The following is a 17,506-nucleotide window of genomic DNA, read 5'->3' as shown; positions in this document are numbered from 1 at the left end:
ATGTTTGCTGTGGGCTTGTCATATATGGCCTTTATTATGTTGAGGAAAGTTCCCTCTATGCCTACTTTCTGCAGGGTTTTTATCATAAATGGGTGTTGAATTTTGTCAAAAGCTTTCTCTGCATCTATTGAGATGATCATATGGTTTTTCTCCTTCAATTTGTTAATATGGTGTATCACGTTGATTGATTTGCGTATATTGAAGAATCCTTGCATTCCTGGAATAAACCCCACTTGATCATGGTGTATGATCCGTTTAATGTGCTGTTGGATTCTGTTTGCTAGTATTTTGTTGAGGATCTTTGCATCTATGTTCATCAGTGATATTGGCCTGTAGTTTTCTTTCTTTGTGACATCCTTGTCTGGTTTTGGTATCAGGGTGATGGTGGCCTCGTAGAATGAGTTGGGGAGTGTTCCTCCCTCTGCTATATTTTGGAAGAGTCTGAGAAGGATAGGTGATAGCTCTTCTCTAAATGTTTGATAGAATTCGCCTGTGAAGCCATCTGGTCCTGGGCTTTTGCTTGTTGGAAGATTTTTAATCACAGTTTCAATTTCAGTGCTTGTGATTGGTCTGTTCATATTTTCTATTTCTTCCTGATTCAGTCTTGGCAGGTTGTGCCTTTCTAAGAATTTGTCCATTTCTTCCAGGTTGTCCATTTTATTGGCATAGAGTTGCTTGTAGTAATCTCTCATGATCTTTTGTATTTCTGCAGTGTCAGTTGTTACTTCTCCTTTTTCATTTCTAATTCTATTGATTTGAGTCTTCTCCCTTTTTTTCTTGATGAGTCTAGCTAATGGTTTATCAATTTTGTTTATCCTTTCAAAGAACCAGCTTTTAGTTTTATTGATCTTTGCTATCGTTTCCTTCATTTCTTTTTCATTTATTTCTGATCTGATTTTTATGATTTCTTTCCTCCTGCTAACTTTGGGGTTTTTTTGTTCTTCTTTCTCTAATTGCTTGAGGTGCAAGGTTAGGTTGTTTATTCGAGATGTTTCCTGCTTCTTAAGGTGGGCTTGTATTGCTATAAACTTCCCCCTTAGAACTACTTTTGCTGCATCCCACAGGTTTTGGGTCGTTGTGTCACCATTGTCATTTGTTTCTAGGTATTTTTTGATTTCCTCTTTGATTTCTTCAGTGATCACTTCATTATTAAGTAGTGTATTGTTTAGCCTCCATGTGTTTGTATTTTTTACAGATCTTTTCCTGTAATTGATATCTAGTCTCATGGCGTTGTGGTCAGAAAAGATACTTGATACAATTTCAATTTTCTTAAATTTACCAAGGCTTGATTTGTGACCTAAGATATGATCTATCCTGGAGAATGTTCCATGGGCACTTGAGAAAAATGTGTATTCTGTTGTTTTTGGATGGAGTGTCCTATAAATATCAATTAAGTCCATCTTGTTTAATGTATCATTTAAAGCTTGTGTTTCCTTATTTATTTTCATTTTGGATGATCTGTCCATGGGTGAAAGTGGGGTGTTTAAGTCCCCTACTATGAATGTGTTACTGTCGATTTCCCCTTTTATGGCTGTTAGTATTTGCCTTATGTATTGAGGTGCTCCTATGTTGGGTGCATAAATATTTACAATTGTTATATCTTCTTCTTGGATCGATCCCTTGATCATTATGTAGTGTCCTTCTTTGTCTCTTTTAATAGTCCTTATTTTAAAGTCTATTTTGTCTGATATGAGAATTGCTACTCCAGCTTTCTTTTGGTTTCCATTTGCATGGAATATCTTTTTCCATCCCCTTACTTTCAGTCTGTATGTGTCTCTAGGTCTGAAGTGGGTCTCTTGTAGACAGCATATATAAGGGTCTTGTTTTTGTATCCATTCAGCTAATCTGTGTCTTTTGGTGGGAGCATTTAGTCCATTTACATTTAAGGTAATTATCGATATGTATGTTCCTATTCCCATTTTCTAAATTGTTTTGGGTTCGTTATTATAGGTCTTTTCCTTCTCTTGTGTTTCTTGCCTAGAGAAGATCCTTTAGCATTTGTTGTAAAGCTGGTTTGGTGGTGCTGAACTCTCTCAGCTTTTGCTTGTCTGTAAAGGTTTTAATTTCTCCATCAAATCTGAATGAGATCCTTGCTGGGTGGAGTAGTCTTGGCTGCAGGTTTTTCTCCTTCATCACTTTCAGTATGTCCTGCCACTCCCTTCTGGCTTGTAGGGTTTCTGCTGAGAGATCAGCTGTTAACCTTATGGGGATTCCCTTATGTGTTATTTGTTGTTTTTCCCTTGCTGCTTTTAATATGTTTTCTTTGTATTTAATTTTTGACAGTTTGATTAATATGTGTCTTGGCGTATTTCTCCTTGGATTTATCCTGTATGGGACTCTCTGTGCTTCCTGGACTTGATTAACTATTTCCTTTCCCATATTAGGGAAGTTTTCAACTATAATCTCTTCAAATATTTTCTCAGTCCCTTTCTTTTTCTCTTCTTCTTCTGGAACCCCTATAATTCGAATGTTGGTGCGTTTAATGTTGTCCCAGAGGTCTCTGAGACTGTCCTCAGTTCTTTTCATTCTTTTTTCTTTATTCTGCTCTGCATTGGTTATTTCCACTATTTTGTCTTCCAGGTCACTTATCCGTTCTTCTGCCTCAGTTATTCTGCTATTGATCCCATCTAGAGTACTTTTAATTTCATTTATTGTGTTGTTCATAATTGCTTGCTTCATCTTTAGTTCTTCTAGGTCCTTGTTAACTGATTCTTGCATTTTGTCCATTCTATTGTCCATTCTATCTCCAAGATTTCGGATCAACCTTACTATCATTATTCTGAATTCTTTTTCAGGTAGACTGCCTATTTCCTCTTCATTTGTTAGGTCTGGTGGGTTTTTATCTTGCTCCTTCATCTGCGGTGTGTTTTTCTGTCTTTTCATTTTGCTTATCTTACTGTGTTTGGGGTCTCCTTTTTTGCAGGCTGAAGGTTCGTAGTTCCTGTTGTTTTTTGTGTCTGTCCCCAGTGGCTAAGGTTGGTTCAGTGGGTTGTGTAGGCTTCCTGGTGGAGGGGACTAGGGCCTGTGTTCTGGTGGATGAGGCTGGATCTTGTCTTTCTGGTGGGCAGGTCCACGTCTGTTGATGTGTTTTGGGGTGTCTGTAGACTTATTATGATTTTGGGCAGCCTCTCTGCTAATGGGTGGGGTTGTGTTCCTGTCTTGCTAGTTGTTTGGCATAGGATGTCCAGCCCTGTGGCTTGCTGGTCGTTGAGTGAAGCTGGGTGCTGGCGTTGAGATGGAGATCTCTCGGAGATTTTTGCTGTTTGATATTATGTGCAGCTGGGAGGCCTCTTGTGGACCAGTGTCCTGAAGTTGGTTCTCCCACCTCAGAGGCACAGCACTGACTCCTGGCTGCAGCCCCAAGAGCCTTTCATCCACAGGGCTTCTTAATTTGGGATGATTCGTTGTCTATTCAGGTATTCCACAGATGCAGGGTATATCAAGTTGATTGTGGAGCTTTAATCCGCTGCTTCTGAGGCTGCTGGGAGAGATTTCCCTTTCTCTTCTTTGTTCTCACAGTTCCCAGGGGCTCAGCTTTGGATTTGGCCCCGCCTGTGCGTGTAGGTCGCCGGAGGGCGTCTGTTCTTTGCTCAGACAGGACGGGGTTAAAGGAGCCGCTGATTCGGAGGCTCTGGCTCACTCAGGCCGGGGGGTAGGGAGGGTCACGGAGTGTGGGGCGGGCCTGCGGCGGCAGAGGCCGGCGTGACGTTGCAGCCTGAGGAGCGCCGTGCGTTCTCCCGGGGGAGTTGTCCCTGGATCCCGGGACCCCGGCAGTGGCGGGCTGCACAGGCTCCCCGGAAGGGCGTGTGGCTAGTGACCTGTGTTCGCACACAGGCCTCCTGGTGGCGGCAGCAGCGGCCCTAGCGTCTCATGTCTGTCTCTGGGCTCCGCACTTCTAGCCGCGGCTAGCGCCCGTCCCTGGAGCTCTCTCAAGCAGCGTTCTTAATCCCCTCTCCTCGTGCACCAGGAAACAAAGAGGGACGTAAAAGTCTCTTGCCTCTTCGGCAGGTCCAGACTTTTCCCCGGACTCTCTCGCGGTGCACTAACGCCCTGCAGGCTGTGTTCACGCCGCCAACCCCAGTCCTCTCCCGGCGCTCCGACAAAAGCCGGAGCCTCAGCTCCCAGTCCCGCCCGCCCCAGCGGGCGAGCAGACAAGCCTCTCGGCTGGCGAGTTCCGGTCGGCCCGATCCTCTGCGCTGGAAGCTGTCCGCTTTGCCCTCCGCACCCCTGCTGCTGTACTCTCCTCCGCGGCTCCCAAGCTCCCCCACTCCGCCTCCCGAAGTCTCCACCCGCGAAGGGGCTTCCTAGTGTGTGGACACTTTTCCTCCTTCACAGCTCTCTCCCACTGATGCAGGGCCCGTCCCTATCCTTTTGTCTCTGTTTAGTTTTTTCTTTTGCCCTAACCAGGTACGTGGGGGGTTCCTTGCCTTTTGGGAGGTCTGAGGTCTTCTGCCAGCGTTCAGTAGGTGCTCCGTAGGAGTTGTTCCACGCGTAGATGTATTTCTGGTGTATCTGTGGGGAGGAAGGTGATCTCCGCGTCTTACTCTTCCACCATCTTCCCGGAAGTCCATCAAGTTTGCTCTTTAAAATATGTTTTAAATATCTTAAATATACCTCCTACATAATGTATATATATACACATTTGTACATGTGCAAGGTGTGTATATATGCATGTGTATACACATGTATATATGTATGTGCATATGTGTGTATAAATGCACACACACACACGTATACACAAACCTACACACACACTTATAAACACAGATACACACACATCCCCAGTTGATGGGTATATAGGTTATTTTTAAATTTTTCTACGTTACAAACTTTGCTGCAATGCTCATCCTGGATATATTATCTTTTTACATTGATTATTCCTTTAGGAAAAGTTCCTGGGAGTAGAATTGCAAGGTTACATTTTATTAATTTTAATACTAAAATTTAAAAATCTACCTTTACGTAGCACAGTAGGGAAACCATGAACATTCACTTCAAACGTTTAAACTGTAATGGTCGTACTTTGTGAAAAAACCGGTTTCCACACAAGAGAAAACATACAGAAAACACAGAGCATATTGCAGGCATATAGGAAGCACTCGAAAAATGTTAGTTGTAGATACAAACGAGCGATTGTCAGAATGTGATGGAACTCCTTGTCCTCTTTACTGCAAATTAACTCTGGGGGAGGACTCACCAGGCAGCCTGGCTCAGTGGAAGCCACGAGATAAACTGGCTGCCATCCATCACCGCCCCACCCCTGCCCAGAAGCTACTGGTGTCTCTGGATCCCACCCAGCCCCAAACAGACACATCCATCAAGTGCCAGGCGGAGTTTATCTTCAGTGCCAGGACGGCAGCAGCAAGGGGCAGGGTCTCTGGATGAGAGATCTTGAATTTACATCTGTGTATGTGGGGAGTGGACTGGAAACTTCGGATTATATCTGTCTTGATTTTCCCAGCAGTCAGCAGGCAGATACAACACATGTGGCACACGCGAAGTAAAGGCATCTTGCACGTGCCATCCAAGGCTGTTCTTGAAGTGCTTTCTACCCCATGATTTCAGATCCAAGGAAAATAGAGTCAACTCTTTTCAACCACGTGAAACAGGAAGAAGTTGATCTCTATGAACCCTTCATCCCCTGTTTTGCTTTCCATCTTTGCTTTCACTGATACCACAACACCTGCAGCCCAGACTCCAGACCTGGTTCCTCTGCAGCCCCAAAGGCAACAGTCCTGTGTTCCATTTGAACAAATCAGCTCAAGAATCTGGTCCTATGAGTAGACAGCAGTTCAATAGGTTTGCCCTTCCCAGATGAAAGGTGCTTGCTCTCAGTTCCTTAAAGGGGAAACACCAGGCTCTGTGGTGGGGCTGGCAAAGGGCGATACATAGAAAAGAATTACAATTTTTGGTATCCCTAACATTGTACAGTTCATATGACATCACACTCTGTCCCTGTGCCCAGTGGGCCTGGGATGAGAGTGTTTTGCATCTTCTGGGAAATTGAAATGTAGACAGAAAAGTCCCTGATTCTAAGGTGTGTGCTAATATTCTGATTCCCTGCTGTAATTTCAGACACAGTTTATCCCGAAACTTTCCTGGAGTAAAGACACAGGATAATTTTAGTGTCACACTCAGGATGGAGTCTTAGAGACAGGAATGGGGGTCTAGATCATTCACACAACCTTTAAGCATCCCCATGCCTTTCTTCTCCATTTCCTGCTTTGGGTTGGGGTTAGGGTTAGGGTTTTGTACAGTGAAACACACACAGGATGGGAAGTCAGAGGACAAGGGTGGGCACTGCCACTGCCTTGTTTTCCTTGAGGGCCATAGCCAAATCATTCAGGTTTATTCGAGCCTCGGTTTCCTCTTTCTACTCTTGTTTGGTCAAAGTGGCTGGGCGGGAGGGGGCTCCAATAAGAGAATGAACGTGAAACTGTTACTGAACCGAACTTGGGTCCGCTGGCCACACACAGGAAAGCCAGGTGACTGACACCAGGTCATGGTGACGGAAAGCGCAGCATTTACTGCAGGCGCCAAGTAAGGAGTCCAGGAAGCTAGTGTTTATGAAAGGCCCAGACTCCCCAAAGGCTTTCAGGGAAAGGTTTTTAAAGACAGAGTGAGGGAGGGGGGTTGTGGGGTGTGCAGTCAGCTTGTGGACATTCTTCTGATTGGTTGGTGGTGAGGTAATTGGGAGTCAGCGTCATCAACCTTCTGGTTCCAGCCGGTCTGGGGTCTACATGCTTGTGGACAGCATACAGTTAACTCCTTCCACCTGGTAGGGTGGAAGAAGTGTCTGCAAAACAGTTCAAAGGATATGGCTCAGAATATTATCCATAGCTCTTGAGGTGGAACTAAAGGTCCTTAACTTTGTTTAGTGGCTAAACTATTATTATTTTTGTCTTGTTTGACTGTTTTCCTCTCTCTCTGCATTTTCTCACTTTTCTGGTTAAATTTACTCCTTGGAACTCGGGGAAGGCCTAGGATGCTCTAGTTTCTCTACAGACAAGAGGCAGGCAGAGGACATGTGGGGGGAGGTCTCTTCTGGGAAGGCCCCATAGGGTCCTGCTCAGCTATCAATACGAAGTGTGGTTAATAGCAAATGGTTGAGAAATGTTCACTTTATCATTACTGTTATTAAGATTATTATTATTACATTATTGGCTAAAAAGTCAGTAACCCATGTTGGCAATTTTATTTGTTTGACCTATTTCAAGAAAGCACTGTTAAATCAACATCTAGACTGTAATTCTGTTAAGAATCAGTGAGGTGCACGATCTGAGCAAGAGAGGGAATGACGTGAATATGGGACCAGATGTCAGGGAAGGTCATTTCTTTCCGAGGCCTTTAACGTGATATTTAATGAAATCCCTAATATGTGCCAGATGCTGTCATGAGTCATTTTCATGCGTTTGCCGTTGAGCCCTCCCGTCAGCCGCATTAAGCAGATAATAGGTTATCCGCATTTTACAGATGAGGACAGAGAGGCCCAGAGGGATGAGACCCCGATCCCAGGTCCTTCAGCTTGGGAATGTTCTATACAGATGACGTGCGGCTCTCGGTGCAGCCCAGAGCTTCGTGAGGTGCCAGTCCCGCTACGTATGCATTTACTTTATACATGTTTGGGGAAAGTCTTTGTGCCAGACACGAATGCTGAGGCCACGCTGGCCTCAGGCCCTTCCAGGAAGTTTCTGTTTCCAGGATGAGAGATCCCTGTCTCACCTCTGTTGCAGAGTTGGGAAAAATGCCTTGTCCTGAGCGAATAAGTGAATGAGCTTATCTTACGGGGCTGTGCTTTCATTCCCAGCTCTGTCCCAGAGCGAGTTCATGCAGTTCTCTCCCATCAGTCTTGTAGAATTGCGACTTTAAGCAGAGCTGACACTATAGAAACAGTAATTGCCGTAATACTCCCACGGAGCAAAAGACGGTCATTTCCTCAGGCACCGAAAAGCATAACCCAGTTCTGAGGTTCCAGAGAATGATGGCTGGAACGACCCTGAAGTCTGTACCACCATAACACAAATGCAGCCCCAGTGCTCTCCTGTTGATGGCTATAATTCTCCACATGAAAGCAGGGAAAACGCTTAACTATTATTTTAGATGACATCCCCTTTTTAACTTTAAGCAGTGTTCTTTAAACATTTCTCAACTTTCCCAATTCCTCCCCAATACCATGCTATGAATTTGCTTGTCACTGTAAGCTGTACACAAAGAGAGACACATACAGCAAGCACAAAGATAGCAGGAAGTGGTTTTCCTAGCAACAGTAATCATCTGAAAGATCCCAGAACATCCCTTCTATTCATACAGCATTTCGTGTTTTGAATAGTGCTGACAGGTGAAGTGGATTCACAGTATTTAATACAAAAAAAATATTGCTAGGGATTGTTACCACACAAAAGCTCAAATAGCCATACTGTTCACAAGCAGCTGGATTCACTGTTTTTATATCTATCTAGATTATTTAGTGAGGCGCAATTGCAAAAGCAGATATTCACCTGCTCACCGAATGACTAATCCAGGGTGTATTATGGAAAGTCTGATTCCGTAGACCTCATTCAGGCAAATGGGACACAGCCCTAAATCAGGCCCGGCTCTCTCTATGCAAGCCCGTCTTGAGGATCGTCTTGAATGATAAAGAGACATCCCCCCTGCCAGGTCCCTCAGCAGACGTGCCCAGTTTAAAATAAAAATGAGTCAATACAGTTGACAAAATCATCCACCCCCAAGGAACTCTATCTGGTTATTGCCTTAACTGTATCAGAAAGACTCTCGTATCACTCCTCCATCCTCTCACAAGTAATATCCAAAGAACATTTATCCCTGAAGATCAAAAAAGAAAAAAAAAAAACCACAAGCAAACAACATAAAAATAAACCCTCAAAAATCCACCGGAAAAGAAGAAAGAGAAGAGATGAGAGAGAGAAAGAGAGAGATTGAGATTGATGGAGGGGGGGAAGGTAAGAAGAGGGAGAGAAGAGAGAAACTCCCAGCTTGCAAGGGAGACTCTAAGAGAATGTGGAATTACAGCATTGACGAGCTTCTAACCTGTATGCAGCTTAATTCCATAAAGAGAGAAAGCATTTAAGCCTTCCAATCTGTGTAAAATTTGCTAAGGTTCTCTTACCACCATTATTGTCTTAGTTATAAAAGAAAAAAAAAAAGCCCACACGCTGTGCACCTTCTATGTATACAGACTTGCACCAGGCAGTGAGGGTAAGAGGAGTCTCCCTCTTGGCTTACAATTTAAAGAGATGGAGCAAGGAGAGACATTGAGAAGTAACAACTGATGGCGACATATACTGAGTTTCAATCTTTCGTAATAAGTGATGGCCTGCATGTTGATATTAGGAGGAAGTGCCTGTAATACAGGGTAGTTAAATGTATGCTTTGTTTTTTTTTTTTAAGATTCGTTTACTGTTTGTTTATTTATTTTTGGCTGCGCCGGGTCTTAGTTGTGGCATGCGGGATCTTCCTTGAGGCACGTGGGTTCCTTTGTTGTGGCACGCAGGCTTCTCTCTAGTTGTGGTGTGCGGGTTTTCTCTTCTCTAGTAGTGGCATGCGGGCTCCAGGGCGCGTGGGCTCCATAGTTGCAGTATGTGGGTTCCAGAGCGTGTGGGCTCTGTAGTTTATGGCACGCAGGTTCTCTAGTTGAGGCGTGCGATCTCAGTAGTTGTGGTGCACTGGCTTAGTTGCCCCGCAGCATGTGGGATCTTAGTTCCCTGACCAGGGATCAAACCCACGTCCCCTGCATTGGAAGGCGGATTCTTTACCAGTGGACCACGAGGGAAGTCCCTAGTGTGTGCTTTAAAATAGCCTGCATTGGAATATTAGCTGTGGGGTTGAAAGCAAATTTGTAAAATATGACAGAGTCATATTTATCTTACAAGGCTGTTGGACAGATTACGACCATGTTCTTAGTGCATCAAGAGCACTGATGGGTAGCTACAGTTTTCAGAAGGTACTGGTCAGAGATGTGCAACTTAAAACTACAATGCTCTACAACTTCACACCCACAAAACTGTCAAAATGAAAAAGTCTGCCAATATGAAATATTGGATGAGGAACAGTAGCTACTCTTCCATATTGCTAGAGGGAGTGTAAGTGGTACAAGCATTTTGGGGAGAATTTGGCTATATCTGGTGCAGTTTAAGATGTACATACTCCACGACCTAGAAATTCCACTCTAGGTTATATTCATTAGAGAAATTCTCATAAACGTCCCAAGGAGATTCATGCAAAAATTAATGTACTGTGTAATACTGAAAAACTGGAAAAAACCTAAATGTCTATCCACAGGGAAATGGATAAACAAAAAGCGATATATTCATACAGCAATTAAAATGAGGGAACAAGGTTTGCATTTGTTTATTTGTTTATTTATTTGGCCATGCTGCGCAGCTTGTGGGATCTTAGTTCCCTGACCGAGGAACGGACCCATGCCCGCTGCAGTGGAAGTGCAGAGTCCCATCCACTGGACCGCCAGGGAAGTCCCAGTTTGCATTTGTTTAGATTGGGAAATACTTGGTCTGTAAGCGATCCTTCGTCCAAAGCAAATGCTTTAATTCCATGCGTGTTCCGAAGTACTTTCCTCTTCTTCCTACTCCTCCCTCCAACAAAGATACCTGTCAAGCAAATAGATATTTGTGGGCAAATAGAACGGACTTAAGTCACAATCAGCCAGTGTCCATCCTTCTGGCAAACTCAGCAGAGACAGCAGGAGCAGGAGGTTAGAGGCTCTACTCATGTTTCTGGTCCCACACACTCAGGCTGGGAGCCTCTGGGGGCCACTGAATCTTGGCCCTCTTCTGCTGGGTGGGATAAATGCAAGTGAATATGCTGTCTTTTGATTATTTTAAAAATTATTCACATTCCAAGGAATATGTTTGTGCCTAGTTTGTTAGTGACTGACAAAAAGAAGGTAAATTTTATGATTTATGAAATGCATGTCTTTATTCTTGCCCATGGGGTAAGTTTCTGGGTCAATCCATGCATGTGCAGTTGTATAAACCCTAACCTGTGGACCTATTGAGGATGTGGGGGAGGGTGGAAGGCAAAGTCAACAGGTCACAGAGCAGCCCAAGTCCCATGTGACATGAGGGTAAGAGCAGAGATGGAACTTCTGGGGAAAAGGAGAGACTGAAATTCAGTTCCATTTAAAAAAATCCATCAAGTCCGAAGCTGCATCCTGGTGCCTGCATTGGTAAACACTGGTGATACAGAAAGCGAAATCAGACATAACCCTTGCCCTTAAAAACAAAACAAAACTCCCATTCAAAAATGTATGAGTGAGAAGGGAGATAATTAAATCGACACTTTCAGGAAGAACTAGGTCAGAAGGAAGTACTTCATGATACGAGTGTTCTGAAGAGAGAGAACCAACCGGATGGGTTTACAGAGAGTGAGCATGAAAGATTAACTGGAGATTAAAAAAAAAAAAAAAAAGCTGACCTGAGTTTTAAAGTTGTAAAGCACTGAGTAAAAAGGCTACCTAGCCAAGCACACAATGGAATCCCTTTCTTCCTTCCATTTTGTCCTTTAACAGCTTTTTATTGAGTGCTTACTATGTCTTAAGTACCGGGGATATAACGGTAAGCAAAATCAGATGTGGCCATCCTTTCAGAGTTTATGATCAAGTGGAGAATTCAGAAATAAATCCAGACTCTCTAATCTAGAGAATATAGATGAAATTTGGGATGAGGTGGGGATCTGTGAACTTGAATGAAAAAAGAATGACGTCTTTACTTTCAGAAAACCTTAATGATGTCTCACATTCCCTTCCATTCCGAATTTAAGCAACAAAGCCAATAGAATTAATAATATCTGTGACTTTGTTCACCAATATAGATTTCGTAATTTTATATTCCACTACAGTTGTTGCAGATGCTGTAAAATGTCACTTGTACTTATCACCACTTCAAAATTACAGTAGTTATTAGACTTTCCACTAGATCTTGTTATTTAATGTCTTAATAAAGAAGCACATTTATTACTATGTTACATTTAAGAAAATATTTTGATAACCAATTATACTGAAATGCAAGTTTCTTTGTAATCCTATGCATTTTATATCATGCATTTGATAACATTATTCTGGCTTTCCCAGACTGCCATAGGGATGCATGAAACAAAATTATAAAGAACCCCTGCACTGATTAAATAACCACCAACACTGATAAAAATTGCAATCGTGCCAAGAGCTACAGAGGGAAGTTAAACAATGCAAAGAGAACCTAGTGTGGGAGGCAGTGGAAGGTTTCCCTGAGGAAGTGACGTGCGAGCTGGATTATGGAGGAGGAGTAAGTTTTAACTAGCAAAGAAGGGGTGAAAGAACATTATAGGGGAAGGAAACAGCATAGAAAAACATGCCTTAAGACGGACTGGGCTATAGGAAACCAGGGATGCTGGTGCAGGGATGCTGATGCCAGGATGAGGGTGCAGGGATGCTAGTGTAGGGATACTGGCTTGGGGATGCTAGTGCAGAAATGTTGGAATAGGGAGGCTGGTGCAGGGTGAGTGAGGGGAATATGGTTGTGAAGTGTGGTTGAAGCAGTGGGCAGGGGTCTGACAATGCAGACTCAGAGGCAGGTGAATAAAACATGGAAGAAGACAATGAGATGGCGCATATAAGGGGCTACACGTGGTCACGTTCAGCTGAGATCAGAGCCCATGTCAGGGAGAGGAAAGGTGAGGCTGCACTGGCCTTGAGTGGTCTGTGATAGCAAGTACAGATTCTATCCTGAGGTGAATAGAAGACATTGAACAGTTTCCTAATCGTCCTGTGGTTAGAGAGCTCACACTTGGTGAGCTGTTGCATCAGTCAGTGTTCTCCAGAGAAATAGAAACTGTGTGTGTATGTATGTGTATACATGTATATAATATGCATACATACACACGTATATTTATTTGATGCTCAGATTCTCATTATTTGTGATAGTTACATTCTATAAAGTTGCCATGAACACTGAATTAGCAACATTGTTCCTAGGGGAAATACAGAGTTAGGTTCCTGAGAGCCTCTGATCACAATATTTTCGTCAACTGGTCAATACATAAGCTTGTTTTATGTGTGTTTCTGTTTAAAAACACCTTATTTAAAGTATACTGTTGATTCATTCACATGCTCAAACAAAGCTTATCTAACATGCGTATTTTTTGCACAAGGCACATCACAGACTTTCTGCACTTGGGAACACTAGGCAGCACTTTGGCACTATGCTTGGGGACCCTTTTAAACAGTGAAATCACTGACAAAAAGCACCAAAGAACCCTGCACAAAATGTGGTACCAAATAGATTGCGAAAGGAGACACTTCTAGGAGGAGAGCTGAAACAGGAAGGCAGAATATCGCCTCACTGCACCTCAGCTGGGAACAAGCACATCAGACGACTCAGATCTTTGCCATCTGCTCATGTCTGTGAGTGACTGAAAGCACCACGAGTATGAATTTTCGGGTTACAAATAAATTTTAGTGAATAGGCAAACTCATAAATACAGAATCTACAAATAATGAATATCAACTGTATGTATGTCCTCTCTTTCGAGTCATTGGCTCACAGGATTGTAGAGGCTGCCAAGTCTGAAATCCAGAAAGCAGGCTGCAGACTGGAAACTCAGGCAGGAGCTGATGCAGTCTGGAGCAGAATTGCTCCTTCCACTGATGAGTGGAGGCCCACCCATATTACCTGGGATTATTTCCTTTATTTAAAATCAACTGATTGCAGATGTTCTGCAGCAGCAGCTAGATGAGTGTTTGATTGAATAGCCAGGGACTAGAGCCTAGTTGAGTTGACACATAAAACTGTCACCAGTTTTGGTGTTGAAAGGAATGAGATGCAAGCTGCAAACCGTTTGCACGGTTCAGGTGGGAAAATCCTGTTACTTGCGGCCTGTGCTTGGAGTTTTTAGAACATTTTTTTTTTTTCCTCTTAGGATTTCAGAGAGCTCCGTACCCCCCAGCTCTTGGCCCTTGCTCTCCACATCTGTCTGTCCGTCCCTCCAGTCCAGTCCCTCCAAGGCAACGGCAGGCACTACATTTTGAGAAGAAAGTTCTAGTGCACTTGTAGTGTATTTACCCTTGGCCTCTCAGATACTTCCTTCACTAGTATTTCTTTGTCTCTGAGATGTGGAATGTCTGAGAAAGGGGCACCGAAATATCATTGATGTATTTTTTAGTTGCGAGTAGCAGAATATCTGACTTAGAGAAGCTTAAGAAACAGTTTGTTTGCTTTTAAATTATATTCCTTAATAAGAACCCTGGAGATAGGTGGTTGCTGGGTTCATTTAGAGGAAAGGTCATCAAACTCTGGTCTGTGAGGCAAATCCACCCACAGTCTGTTTTTGTGCAACCCCAAAAAACAAGAAGCGTTGCTACTGAAGAAAAAGAAGACTATGCAGTAAAGACTGTGTGTGGCCCACAAAGCCTAAAATATTTACTATCCTACCCTTCACAACACAAGTTTCCTGACCCCTGGTTTGGGGATTTGCCCATGTTGTCAAGGGCTCAGCCTCCGTCTTCCCGCTCTCCTCTGCCTATGGGCATCGTCTTTCCTCATGGACAGCTGCCCCAGCTCTGAGCACCGTGTCTGTAGATGCCTGGCTGAGACAGGGATAGAATGTTTCCCTCACAAATCTCTCTTTTGTCAGAAGGGAAGGTCTTTTCCAGAGACCCCAGCAGACTTCCCCTCAGTTCCCATTGGCTGGAACCTCGTCACAGGGACAAGCTGCAAGGGAGGCTGGGAAAGGGTTGGCTGGCATTTCAGATTCCCTTGGGGGAGGACCCCTTCCCATCAGGAAGCAGGGGGCTGGGATTGCCTGTTGGATTGACATCTGCCAGCATCTGCTCACTGGGAACTTCCCACCTCCCCAGAGCTATTTATAATAGAATAGCAGCAGCCATTTAAGACGTTAGGACAGGAACACTCGCCGCTGGTTAGATTCTGGTCAGTGCTAACATACTCCCTGCCTCTGCAGGATGCAGAGGAAAGAACTGCTTGGAACTAGCGAACTTGCTTTAAATCTCAGCTCTTGGAACCATTTTATATCTTAATCTGCATGGTGGGCTAACCAGGTATAAACATGTAAAAATTTATCACACTGTACCCCTAAAGTTCTGTACACTTTCCTTGTATGTAGTTGATACCTCATTAAAAGAGCAAAAGGCGTAAAATTGCAGCCCTCCCCCCCCAAAAAAAGTACAGGGATCTTTATACCCTCATTTAGATATCTACATACATATACAAACACATACATACATTATATATACGTATGTATATACATTATATATACATTTATATATATCTATACATATGTGTATATATCCTACATCCCATATCTTATATGTACATATATATACACATACACAGTGATGGTAATTAGCATATACTGAATCCCATTAAGAGCAGCTGGTACATTGTGAAGATCAGCAAAATATATTAGCAACGTCCAATCTCTTTCTCAGGCAACTATGTCCTAAAGGAAATTTTCTCTTTCATCTCACATCTACCCCTTGTCAACCTTCCTGTATCTCCCAGATTTGCAAGGTCTAAGATAAGACACAGAATTAACTTTCACCACAGAAAATACTCGAACCCAGAGAAAGAAAAATGCCCGCTTCTTCATGACATCTTCTTTTAATAATCAGTAGAGCTAAAAAATTAAAAATCCTTGTAACGGTGACTTTAAATAAGAGATTTTTATAACTTTCGCCCTTGCTTTTCTTCTCAGAACACAAGGGGCTAATTAAAAGTGGAAAAGTTCTTGTTTGATCAGAAATTCTTGTGTTTTGGAAAAAGAGAAAACTACTCTAATATTCAGAAAGGGCTTAATTGGCTTTAAAGTCACCAAATTCCCTTTCCCTATTTGGGATAATGTAGATGAGCTTTTCTTTCTGAACCCACAAAGAAAAGATTAGGTAATGGGACTGTAGAAATTAGGGCTCCCAGTTGAAAGTTGGTCTTTTGATATGAATCTATGGGATTCTCTTTCAACCTAACTCGGTATGATTCCTCCCTGAAAACCTCTCATAAGTCCTGGTCTTTTGGCTGACTTCTCTCCATAAATGACTTTATTACTTGAGCAGTAAGCTTGTTTATTGAGGAAGATGTGTGTGGTGATCCCTAATGGGGCATGTCAGCATAAAAGCCCCATTATACTGAGGCAAGCCTGGGTCCATCCATTTTGCACTGCACTCTCTCCTGGATTTATTAGAATTAGTGCAGGAAAAGTGAGTGCTCTATGTAGCACAGCCTTTTTGAAACTGATGTTTCTACCACTAGAGTAGGCTAGAAAAAGAATTCCCTGGGCTCATACGTGCTCCTACCAAGAGACACCATGGAGTTCATCGAAAGACGAACATCATTGCATACAGGTACAAAGAAGCAAATTGGTGTATCTTTGGAAAATTCACAAATGTTCTTTAAGGGTAGTGACCCTAAAAGTCGACATGTCCATTGGTTAGCAGACTGTTTTCAGTTCTCGTTTTTCTTGGTAAGTGGGATGATGAAAATGATCGAGTCAGGAAAACATTACACCCAATTCAATTTATTATAGTATTGGAAATGTTTTTTGTCTCATAAAGTGCCTATCTGTTGACTCTTGTCAACTCCTGTTTAATAATTAAAGCAGGGACTCATTTATCCACTAACTGGGACAGGCGTGCACGAAGGTGTTTATTGACCTGGTGCATCATTGCAGACAGTACACTCTGGCTGTCTTCTCTGCACATCTTTCAAACAGTTACTGATATTGTCACCTAAACATGAGATTGGTGACTTTGGAGTAGGGTGGCGGTAATGATGGTGGGGTGAGAGGGTAAGGAAGGCAAATGGGACCAAGAAAATTGAGCACAATGGGCGAAGTGAAGCACCGGCTCCACGGAAGGTTCTTGCACTGACCCTGGTTACATCTTTGGAAGGTGTGTTTGATCACCTGCTGAATCTTTGGAACTATCTGTTAACAATGGATGAGGCATTTGGGTTGTATTAAGTGTGTGATGTCTGGGCCTCTCTTACAAAGAGTTAGGGTGTATGTTACTTATTACCCATCAACACACTACATACTCCCCAGGCTTACCTAAAATGTATCAGTACTTTTGCTGTGTTGCTGCCCAATGCAAAGAGTATAAAGCATCCCCTTAATAACTAAGGCTTCTGGGTTAAGTATGAGAGGTGCCTGGCTATAAGTGCTGGTGGATGGTTAACTAAATAATTCAGGAAGATGTTATGGTTCCATAAAATGAACAGCTACAACTCTTGCATCTTTATCCCCTTCTGTTGGTCTTCAGGAGTGTATAAATAAGGATTCTATTTGGTTGCAAGTGATAAAAATCTGCTGGACGTGGCTTAACCAAAACAAAAGGGATTCATTTTAAAGATATTCAATGCTTCATGGGGTGCAAGGGCAGTAAAGCAACCAGGTCTTAGGAAAGGTCTGGAATCAGGTACTCAAACGTCAATGAGTAATTTTTCCAGCGCTCAGTTCTGCCCCTCTCAGGGCATTTGCTGCA

This window comes from Stenella coeruleoalba (assembly GCF_951394435.1).
Source record: "Stenella coeruleoalba genome assembly, chromosome: 15".
NCBI classification, from domain to species: Eukaryota; Metazoa; Chordata; class Mammalia; order Artiodactyla; family Delphinidae; genus Stenella; species Stenella coeruleoalba.
The sequence above is the reverse complement of the archived record's forward strand: the minus strand, read 5'-3'. Positions refer to the sequence as shown.